The sequence below is a fragment of the Pyxicephalus adspersus genome, chromosome 5, assembly GCF_032062135.1.
Source record: "Pyxicephalus adspersus chromosome 5, UCB_Pads_2.0, whole genome shotgun sequence".
In the NCBI taxonomy this organism is placed as follows: domain Eukaryota; kingdom Metazoa; phylum Chordata; class Amphibia; order Anura; family Pyxicephalidae; genus Pyxicephalus; species Pyxicephalus adspersus.
The window spans coordinates 6,541,676-6,553,914 of record NC_092862.1 but is presented as its reverse complement, the minus strand read 5'-3'; positions in this window follow the sequence as shown (position 1 = coordinate 6,553,914).

Below are 12,239 nucleotides of genomic sequence, written 5' to 3'. Positions count from 1 at the left end.
ATCAAGAAAGACTGTTAAACAATAAAATGCCCCAAAAAGCAACCAAAGAAAGTCCAAAGCCTTTCTGACCACCCCAGGCTGTGTTTAGTCAGTGAAAGGAGATTGATACATATAGATGAAGGTATAGATATAGATATACATATAGATATAGTTATAGATTGCCCCCTTGGCAGGTGGCGCAGGATCATCTGAGTCATAAAATCTAAATGACACCTGGTCTTCACAAGAGCATCTAACAAGAGGTGATGGGCCAGCAACCCTCATGGCCACCATACTACTTTGCTGCAAGGAGGTCACCAGGCTACGGCCCTAATGGTGTCCCGGACAGGGGAGTAGGATTGGACAGCTTTGGTGTAGGAATAGCCAACACAGAGGATGCCAGGCACACCGGGGTAAGGGTTTAAATAGCCCTTGTTGGCCACAGTTGAGTGTGGCCTTTTGTGCGCACATGTGTAAAGTCATGCACATGCATTTTCCTGCACATTCTCATGAACAGAAGCTGAAGAGCACACAGAAGCAAGGAGGGGGATGCATGAGCAGAATGGTAACAGATACTTTAACATCCAATCAGTATGCATCTTGCAGGACATTGGCTGTCTTTCTGCCTCTTCTTACACCATGCTGTACAGAGACTACAAGAGGCTATTAGGTCAGAATCAGCTATGTTGTACACTGCGTATATATATATATATATATATATATATATATATATATAAATGTATTGATGTGGTAAAGATTTAAAAACTGCATTATTGTGTTTTATATCTGCTGGAGTTTAGCTTACAATTTCTGTATCAAATCTAAAAAGCTAAAAAAAAAAGGTCACGTAACTTATATCAATGAACCACATAAGCGTTGTTGAGAATAAAATGAATAGCTGGGAAAAAAAGAAAAACAAATACAATAAAAGTCTACCCTCAATCGTCACCTGTGGCTCCCAAAGTACCTCCTCAACCGCGTAAACAATTGTAACACGCGGCAGAAAAGCACAATAAAAGAGAGCGCATAAAACACTTCTCACCATATAGCTCCATAGCAGAGTGAGAAGCTCAAGTAATACGTACAAAAGATCAATAGAGGATGTCGGATGCGGGCCGCAGCTGGAGTCAGCTAGCTGTAGATGGTTATTATAGAGCATATAAAGAATGTTCTATGAACAAAGGAAGTACATCGAAGGGGAATAAACTCCTTTATTTCTTTTTCATTGCTTTGTTTTTGCCTCTTTTAATCTCCAAAACTGTGGAGGTATTAAAAGAGAGCTCTGGGCCATGCCGAGACTATGTAAGGAATGTATGTAAAATTTTAGAAGCATCACTCACACAGATGAATGCCCTGGGCCTATAGTAGCGAATTGAGCATATGCCAAACATGCCATAATAAAAACCAAAATTTCCAACACCCCTTTACCTTATTTTATGGCACTGCTAACCTTACTTCTCTCGTACTAGTTTGGCAGTCTGGTAGTCATTCTGAACCTTTGTTGCAATCAATCAAGTCACTTACCAACAAAAAATATAATGCAAAAAATACATATTCTCTAATAATATTCGGATTTCTAACTATTTTTAAATTTCATAGTAAATGACTCCTGCTACACAATTTAAAGCATTTACAGTAGAAAGATAGCAAGGCCTTCAGAACAAGTTTACATTACCGTGTCCTGACTGTCAACATTTATACTAAGGTCCCCAAGCCAGTTGTGGCAGTGTTATATGACCTGGGGTGGCTGTGGGGACAAAGTTAGGATCTGGAGTGCTTGTGAAGGCTGTGTTATGATTTTGGGTGTCTGTGGGGGCAGTGATATAATCTTGAGTACACAGACTTTTGTTCTTCAATGTGTATTGTACATTGACCTGTTCCTGTATACCCTTATTACTTGCATTTTGTTATACAATATGTTTCTTTTTGTATTTGTTAAAAATTAAAAATGTAAATGAAAAATGTGCCTGTGGGGATTGTGTTATGATCTGGGGTGCCTGTGGGGGTATTGTTTTGATTTGGGGTACCTGTGGGGGTATTGTTTTGATTTGGGGTACCTGTGGGGGCAGTATTATGATCTAGAGTGCCTGTGGGGGCAGTGTTATGTTCTGAGGTGCCTGTAGGGGCAGTGTTATGATCTGCCTGTAGGGGCAGTGTTATGATCTGAGGTGCCTGTGGGGGCAGTGTTATGATCTGAGGTGCCTGTAGGGGCAGTGTTATGATCTGAGGTGCCTGTAGGGGCAGTGTTATGATCTGAGGTGCCTGTAGGGGCAGTGTTATGATCTGGGTTGCTTTAGTTAGTCCAGTACAAGTTCAGCATGTTCTCTGTCCAGTACATGAGAAAGCTAGGTAGAGATCAGGCAGGAAAAACAGTTATTGCAGAAGGGACATTGCCTGTCCCTTTCTGCAATACCCATCTGCCTGAATCACATCAGTTCAAAATAGGGCTTTAGTTCCACTTTAAAGAGCATTACAACAAAATGATACAAAAAAATATTTAAATGTCCATTGACTGTTCCAGGCTTTAAGGTTTCCCCAGCTGATGATCTGATCTGTAAGGGTGACATTCTTCCCAATGGCCAGCAATGTAAGAGGAATTCTTCCCACTGACCACCACACTAATATACTGTGAGCTGTGGATATAGTAATTATAAAAGGGTTCCCCGAAGACCTGAACGTTATTTCAAGTAGATTCTCTCATATTAAAAAGCTTGAGAAACCGTGCTCTAAAAGTTTCCGAAGAGTGCCGCCATTTTACCAGACAAATTGCAATCTTAAACCTAAAACAAATGCTATGTACTGCAGTGCTGCATTGCCAGTGATGTTAGAAAGCCAAACTACTCTTTTTCTGTAAAGTCTGTGAAAAATAATATTTGAAAAAAAAGATTGGTTTATAATTTGTGTGTGAGTTTGTATTGTAAGGGTAGCATAACTCTTGTCAATTATCAATCCAATCTTTCCACAAAGCCTGATGGTGTCCCTGCACAGTTGTGCTTTCCATATTTATTTGGGTAGCTGTCTATCAAAAAGGTTTTCAGCTGACATCCCTTCCAAAGTTTTCCCTTTTAGGTCAGTAATCAATGTATTACTGTCCTTGAGGCCAAATTCTGATCCGAGTCATTTTTATACCTGCTATTTCTGAAGATAGACTGGCTATATGCAGCCTGGCTGCAGGACAAGTACTTTGCTGCAACACACAGATATGTGAGCCCACAATATCAGTGTAAACTGATAGCTTGGGCCTTTTGGGCAATATATATATATATATATGTCTTTGCGATTCTTAAAGCAGTTTTTTCTTTTAGTGAGAAGTAGCGATGGCGTAGGCACAAGCAAGTTTCACGTCATTGGAGTTACGGGCCGTTATGATGTTTTTGTTTCCCCAGGGAAAGGAAGGACACTTCTCCCCCAGTGTTTGTGACATCTCAGTATGAATGTCCTTTTCTGACTTGCCTTGGAGAAACAAAAACTTCATGACGGCCCGTAACTCCAATGACGTGAAACTTGCTTGTGCCTCCGCCATCGCTACTTCTCACAAAAAGAAAAAACAGTTTTAAGAATTGCAAAGACCTGATATTTGCACAGTTACATACTAAGATATTAGGCTGTCATATGCCCCCACACTCATTTTTCTATTTTATTTGGAAGGGGGCAAAGCCAGGAACTTCTCAGCACCCCCTCGTATATATTTAAAGTATACATGAAGCAATTGCTGTTGCTTCAACGAAACCTTTCCTCAGTGTGCAAGGTATAATTTAATGAACCTGTTTATTATGTCATTAGAAACATTTAACACAATGCTTCCGGCTCATGGTTTCAACAGGTTTGGTGTAAGATTTAATGATGTCATTACTATGTGGATCACTGTTCTCCTTACTGAAGAGAAAACTGCACCTGAGGTCGGGAAATACAAGGATATCCCTGCTTCTGATTCTAATTACCAAATGATTTTCATTACCTTGCCTTACCCAAACTTCCACCCATGGTGCTTTGGTCGGTGTTGAGAACCAGAGAATCTCTTTATATAAATCTGACATGGAATGCCAACTCATTTCAGAGATGAAAACGGTTCTCAGTCCCCGGGGCTGTGTTTAGAGATTTTAAATTGTTGATTTCACAAAAATATTCAAAGTTTAAAATATTTTCTCCTTGTATTCCACCTTCCATACACAGCCCCAAAGAGCATTGGCTAAATTTATTTAAAGTGTACTGTATTAGGCCTATTTCAACCTAGCAAGTGTATACTTTTTTGTCCAAAGGGGTTGAAAAGAAAAGCAGGTCCTCAATTTCAACAAAACAGTCCATCATACTCTCCTTTTCAGCACTGATTATCTAGTCACATGGAAAGAGAACGACGTAATAACAATTAGTGTCAGTGAACGATCTTCAGTTCACACACAGGTAGGCTACAGTCTGGGTCATATTTCTTGGGTAATATTCAAAGAAATAAACAACCTTCAGAAGTGTGCGAGAGGTGACGGCGTGAGGACAGAGGGGATCATTATCTATTTGCTAGGACAAGCTCTCACACGCTGTGGGGTACCTGTGAATACTTAAAATACATTCATGTAAAGACTGCAGCTAGGCTGCCTTGCAATCGTGAGGAGGTGAAGGATGTAGAATTCATGAAAACTGGAGAATTTATGTTATGTGCCCAGACTACAGAACAGACTGTAAAACATTGCTCATATGCTGTATTGTTTTTATTAGGTAACATTTTTTGTTTCTCAATATATATATTGTGCATGTGGGGAGCTATCTTTACTTTTAAAAGAAACATAATGCTGCCTGTGATTGTGTAAGTGATTTTGTGATTGTCTTCTTACCAACTCTTCTTAAAGTCCAGCTCCATAGAGATATAAAGGATGTAAATGAATGCAGCTCTGTAATCATTAGTAAATCTTTATGGACTGGTATCTTCGAATGAATGATATTCAGTTTTTAAACGCAATGCATTAGGGCAGCCAGAAAGCCAACTATGCTCCATGATGAATCAAAAATGCAATGCTGTAATGTATTGTGGGTTGCGGTATAATAAAACATGCATTGGGGTGTCATATACAATGAATAGCACCTCACTCTACACATAGGGCCTTATTTATTAAAGCTCTCCAATTCTGGCTGGGAAGGATACACTTCAGTGAAGCTGGGTGATCCATCAAACCTGGAATGGATATCTTCAAAGTCATTTGCTATTTGCTGGAAAATGTTTTGAATCCTGGACCCGATCCATTCCAGGTATGCTGGATCCCCCAGCTTCACTGATGAAAGTGTATCTTCGTCAGCCTCAGAGAGGTTAAATAAATTAGGCCCATGAAGCAGGTAGATTGCAGTGCGTTCTGGATAACAACAGTAACTTAACAACCTACAAACATATTGAATAGCAGTTTGTCTGCTGCTTGGATGTTGTTTCCGATGTCCTCCATTGCTGTTTGACATCAATTTCAGATCTGGGAAGCTCTAAACACTTTAAGACTTAAAAAGAGTATCCATGTCTTTTTTGTATCCTGAAGAAGTGAACATATAGCTTTCGTGAAACGTGTCAATGTTCATTGAGACTAAGTAAAAATTTTGTATGTCAGTGTTTTATTCTATGAGGAATTTGGTTTTAAAGAATCAAATATATGTATGGTTTTACCTATTTATGTAATGTTGATTAAGTAATAAAGTAGAATATTTTCTATTTTTTTGTAAACTAAATGCTACACTTATCCAGAGCATGGGCCTTAAAAGTAATCTTGTTGCCTTTTTGAACACTTGTATTTAGGGATTTGGCACTTTTTGTAGACTAAATAGCTGAAAAACTTGTTATGTAAATTGTAACTTGTCAATTACACTGATTTACAATTCAAGCCAGTTAGGGTATCTGTAAAGCAGATGCACAATGCAACATATATGAATTTTGTGCCTGGATAACGATCCCTGTTAATCAATAAAAAGTATTTCCATGTGTGGATTGCCTAAGGTCAATCGTGCTCCACTGTTGCCAATGTCTATCAGTAGGAAAAGCTTCTTTCTTTAGTTTATCTCTTATTTGTAGCAATTATGGAAAATGAATAATGAGGATTTGCTGAGCTTTGTTAATTGATACTGTATCATGTCTTCACATCAATAGTAATTAAGATAAACACATTGAGCCCTTCATTCCTCTTCCTAAGTACTTATAATTGAAAAAAATAGAGCCATTCATTTTTTTTTCCATGATGGAGATTCTTATTATGGAGATATTATAAAAATAAATCATTTCATTACACTAAAGAGGAGAGGGAAACGCTTCACTCTATTAAATCATTTCACTCTCCGGGAAATGTATCAATCCATCTCCATTTGTTGGGTGCTTTCTGAATATTCAGCAGACGATTGTTAGAAATGTTAATGAATCTATAATATAGTTTTCTTGGAATAATCTCTTGGGAAAGTTTTGCAATTCACAGAAGCTAAAAATACATTTCAGTTGGATGGTGGTGCTTAAAGTAGATGTACACCCATTTGCAAAAATCTCAGAGACTTTAGGGGCATTTCAGACCTGTGGTGAACTGCAGAATTTGGATGCTGGCTTCCCTGAAGTTCCAACCTCTCCCATTAAAGTGAATAGGATAGGTTGGGAACCATTTTTTGCACGAGGAAGATTGCAACATGGATTCCAAAAACAAGTCACTTTCGGCCATAAGGTTATTTAAAGAATTGTGCGGCAGCCATAGCCACATTGAAAGGTGATTACTGTTTGCCAACATCAACTGGCCATGTGGTTTTTCATCCCAGGTGTAAATGGGTCCCATATATATATATATATATAGTGTAATGAAAAATACACCATTCACAAACTTTAACAAGGACTTCTGACATGATATAAATGTTATTTCAGAAGTCCTCTGAAGTAATTTACATTAAAACTCCTGGTGATTCTGCTATACCAGAACTTCCTCTTACAGGGTGCCAACACGTGTCTCCTTATTGTTCTCCTTCAAAGTCAACCTGTTCTGCACTGTATCTATTCAAGTATTCACATTTCACTGGTAACACCATCAGGAAACCAGCCAGAGAAAAGCCATCAGGGATCCATGCTTGATCATACAAACAGTCTGTAAGAAATCAGCAAAACTGAGATGCAATTATAACATTATAAAAGCAAATTATTTATAATGCACAGAGCTTTCACAAACTACATACTGCTTAGTTCATGATTAGGACTATGGGGCTACTCTGTATTTACACAATTGAATAAAATTGGAATAAACTGGAAACCAGGGTAGCAAAGTCCAATAACCCCTGAAGTCTCTATAAAGTCAACTTATTACTGCCTTGGTAATATTACATAGAGGGGAGATCCAAATACTAATTAAACAGTTACTAAAATAATATTAGGATAGTATTTGTTTTGCAGGTGTAAGGCATTCACAGCAACCCCCCACCTGGTGCCGATGAGGATAGGATAGTGCCGATGAGGATAGTGCTATCTTTCACAAGTCTCTACACTGAAATAATATGTTTAGCAACATTTTTACAAAATGTATATAAAAAAAAGGCCAACATCTTTATATGCAACAGGTCATCTGATCTTGTAAAATATACAGGAGGGTCGCCTTGAAATATTGAAGTTAATATTGCACATTTTAATTATTAGGTGGACACCTGTTATTGCTGGTCTATGTTCACACTGGTGGTGGGATTGCAGTAATGTTACTGCTTCCTTATGCCAGGGAACCGCTGCCTCTGGGGAGGCGCTACATGTAGCTTCTTCCAACCCCACAGAGAATGAATGGGGGCAGTAGTGAGTTGTGCTAGCTGCTGGGGGCTGGGTGGGATCTGAACGGGGTCTAATCCCGACCTTATTGTTTAATGTCTGAGCACTGCTAAAAAATGTATGACTTCATTGGCTGTGCAAATATGTTTAATTCACAAACCTAGCTTTGCAGAATTGGATATTTTTGGCAGTTTCAAAGCCAAAAAGAAATATGGTTGCCTTATTTTAAATATATTTTATACAGTCTAGCAATTCCCTTTGCCTATGAATGTGTTGATAAATATAGGCAGTGTTGCATGTTTGTGCCAGCAACTTCACAGTGGTTCACACCGGGCAGAAAAGACGAATGAAGAATTTGTCTGACTGTCCTTACAATTCTTCGAGCAAATTTCTTCCCTTATAATCTGCTTTCAGACTTTGCATAATCTCCGAGTGGAATGCGTGAATTGCGTTGCGCAGTGTATTGGCCCTCTTTTACTCTCTTAATAGTATAATCCCCCCATAATCCCCCCTGCTCTACACATCAAAGTAGCTTTGTAGGACTTCACATGCTGAATGTTATCCAGCAATTATTTTTCCCATTCCCTTTACGTGGGACGCTACGTTAAGCTGCAACGTAATAGGTTTACATTGCATTCTCGATTTTTTCATTGATGGCCAGTTCAAATAACTTCGGAGTTTTATGTGGTCCATTAAATGACCCAAAAAAAAAAAGATCCTCTTTTATTCTCAGATAACTTTAATAATGAGAAAATGAAAAGGGCAGCTCGGTCTTTTTTTGTTTTACCATTGTGATTAGCAATCATAAATATTAAAATCATATGAAGATCCAGGGATAAGCGAGCTTCTGACTTTGGCCCATGTAAATTGGGGAGCTATTGCTAACACACTGGTTTCATTTGGGTTTCTTTCGTTTTCAAAACTTTATAGAACTAACCAAAGGAATACCCGTCATGGTAGAAAATTATGGAAATTGCCACTGCTGGTTTCTTAAAACATTTATAGTCAACTTACTGCATCTTCACTCCTTGATATAAATACGAGAGCCACCTATATAAAACAGTAAAGATTGTAGAGGCTGTGAACATACTACAAGAGATAGTCAGAAACTGTAGTCATTTATTTATGCATTCATATGGCGTTCACAGGGCACAGGGCATGTACATGCTGATTCAGTGAAATATGTCTGCTATCAAATCCTCAAAGATTGCTCCTCCAATTCCAATTATTCATAATTACATGACTTACTCTTCCAAACGCATTTGGTCAAAAGGATTTCCTCACCGCTTTTGAAGTTGGGCACAAGTTGGGCAGGAAGACAACAGTAGGTACAAGGATTTGGTAGCATTAATACTCTGCTGGAGCAACACAATATTTGTTTTTATGCTTTCAAAAAAAATATATTTTTAAGGATCTTATGCATCCGTGATATCATTGCCTGTGTATGGGAGAGTAGAAAAGCACAACTAACTTGAGACACATTTCCAACGAGAAAATGTTGGAGGGGGGCACATTTTAGTTACATTTGATTTTTGCAGTGTGTAGTGCAGGGTTTCTCAATCAGGGTTCCTCCAGAGGTTGCTAGAGTGATTTGTGTTTCTCGGGTCAGTATAAGTGACACCAATGGTCTTTTTGGCTACCTGTAAGGGTGACATTCTTCCCAATAGTCAGCAATGTAAGAGGAATTCTTCCCACTGACCACCAGGCTAATGTACTGTGAGCTGTGGATATAGTAATTATAGAAGAGTTCCCCGAAGACCTGAAAGTTATTTCATGGGTTCCCCTATGTTAAAAAGGTTGAGAAACACTGCTGTAGAGACAATGCGTGTTGTATCAAAAAGACTGCGCATATTTATTTCACACTTTTCTTTATAATTCATAATATTTTTATCGAATAATGTATTTTTTTTTTAACATGTAGTACATATAGGAAATTCATTTTCAATTATTCAGGTATCCAGTGCTAAATTGAGGTAAAGTCATATGGCTATTAAGGTCGTAGATTATATAAATGTTAGTACCTTTAGCATTGGGCACCTGGGACAGCAGTCTCATTTTGGTTTGATGTTTTTTGCACATAAACAGGACAAAGTCTTACTTCACATCTTCTATATTCTCTTTGAAGATTTTAGTTTTTTTCTTTTGTTCTGTATACTAGGTGTAATTTTCAGTATATGACCTTATTCTACTATGGACTGTTCAGATTTCTGTCTGCTTTTCTTACTTTGTGCAGTTATAAATTTCCTTTTAACTCTATTACAGCCAATGTTGTATACTGCACGTCTTGACAAAATAGGGGTGAAAACACTACATGCTTAGAGACAGCTACAGGCTTTACAAAAGAAGTTATTTTGGTAGCTTTAAAGCCACCTGATCCCTTCTGTTAGCTGAAAATAATGCACACATTCTCCCTATATAGGTCCTGGGTCCCTGAGAGCATAGGTGATCCCAAGGACAGGAGTCAGTAGTGTCTAGAAGGAAGACATGTCTGTTCATTTGCCCATTTGCTAGAATTTTTTCGGCTGGTTATATAGCAGGTCCTCTTGCTGAATACTGTAGCCCCTTTTGCTGACCCTTAGTCACTACAGGTCAAAATCCTCATGTAAGTTTCAGTATAAAAATGTGTAAAATCTAATTTTAATAAAATAACCTAACCTTCCTCTCAAAAAATGTAAAAAAAAACACCACCGACACACTCTCATTATTTCTCATCTGGACTACTGTAACATCCTCCTCAATGATTTTTCGCTAACCCGACTCTCTCCTCTACAATCTATTATGAATGCTCCAGCCAGACTTATCCATCCTTCACACCCACCTACCCCATACACAGCCTTCCCACCTCTCCTCTTCTGCTGCTTCTCTTTGTATTTCTCTTTATTGGCTTGCATTTCTCCTTAGAGAATCAAATTCATCTCCTGTGCTTTGTCTTCAAATCCCTCCACTGTTCTTGCCCCACTTACCTTTCTGACCCGATAGAAAAATACTCCCCTAGCCGCTCTATCGTCTCTCCTCCATTGAGCTACTAATGACTTCCTCACTCATAACCTCATCACACTCAAAGCTCCAAGACTTTTCTAGAGCTGCCCCAACCCTCTGAAATGGTCTTTGTCATCCTATTCAACTTGCTCCTACTTTCTGCTTATTTAAAGGGCTCTTAAAGCCCATCTTTTCAAACTCACCTATTCGTCTTCTTCTGTCTCCTAAACCCTCACTAATTACCCATCATTCCATATCCCCCTCCTATTGTGCGATACTTCCCCCACCCCTTAGATTGTAAGCTCTTCAGGGCAGGGTCCTCTCCTCCTCCTGTGTCACTGTCTGTATCTGTCTGTCATTTGCAACCCCTATTTAATGTACAGCACTGTGTAATATGTTGGTGCTTAATAAATACTGTTTATTAATATTACAAATAACTGTAGCCACCAGAATTGTGCCTTTATATTGCTTGGGAGTCTGAAATTCCCCTGTCCTCCTACTACAGGGAGCAGTAATGTAGTTAGGTTTCCCCTTACAAAGAACTACAAAAGGGATTTTACATGACTGGTGGTCTGACATAATGGTTATCAGTCTTCCAAACACAAAACACGGAACATTGAGCACTGTAAATGATTTATTCATCTTATTCAACATACCAATGGCTTTGACATTACTAGTAAAGATACAGAGTTCATCATCTCAGTGTTTAGGTGTACAAGGTGGTGTTTAATGTGAATCCTTCCATCTGCCCACATGTTTACACACACCATAAAAAATATCTTCACGGAATGTGCAAACAAAACATCCCAAATCGTTGTTTTAAAAGAAAAATGATTTCTACTTTAAAGAAGAGTTTAATAATGCCTTAAATTATTTTCATATTTCCACCAAACAGTAAAATAGCCTAGAAGTAAGCTTTTCCTATCCTCTCTAGCTGCTTGTACTGTAAAGTAATGTGACCTTAAACATTCTCAAAAATCTTATATTTAGGTTTTTATCAATTTCTATTTTATTAGGGACATTCTCCTTGTCCGTTTGTCACAATGGCCAATATAATTGGGAATGGAAGTGAGGAGAAATCCAAAATTGGGAACTATAACCAGAACAGCAATAGTTGGGAAACTATACTATAGAGACAGCTATTTCTATCCCACCACAAAAAATCATTCCAAATCTTCCACCCAAAACCATATTCAAGTGTTTGTTAAGGTACACCCTCTGACGGTCTCTTTCATCTCCAAAGATCTCCACTAGGAATTTACTGGGATCTCTAGGATTCCAGGTCTGCACACCTGCTATACCCAATATAAGAGGCATGCACCATCCATCTACTAAGTTCCTGGATCTGTACACCTGCTGTGCCCATTATGAGGTGATTCTACCATTACTGTACCAAGTTCTTGGGTCAGTACACCTGCTGTGCCCATTATAAGATGATTCCACCTGTATCAAGTTCCTGGGTTTGTCCACTTGCTGTCCACCTAATATTAGGTGTTTCCACCATCCCTATACTGAGTTCCCAGTTTTTCACACCTGC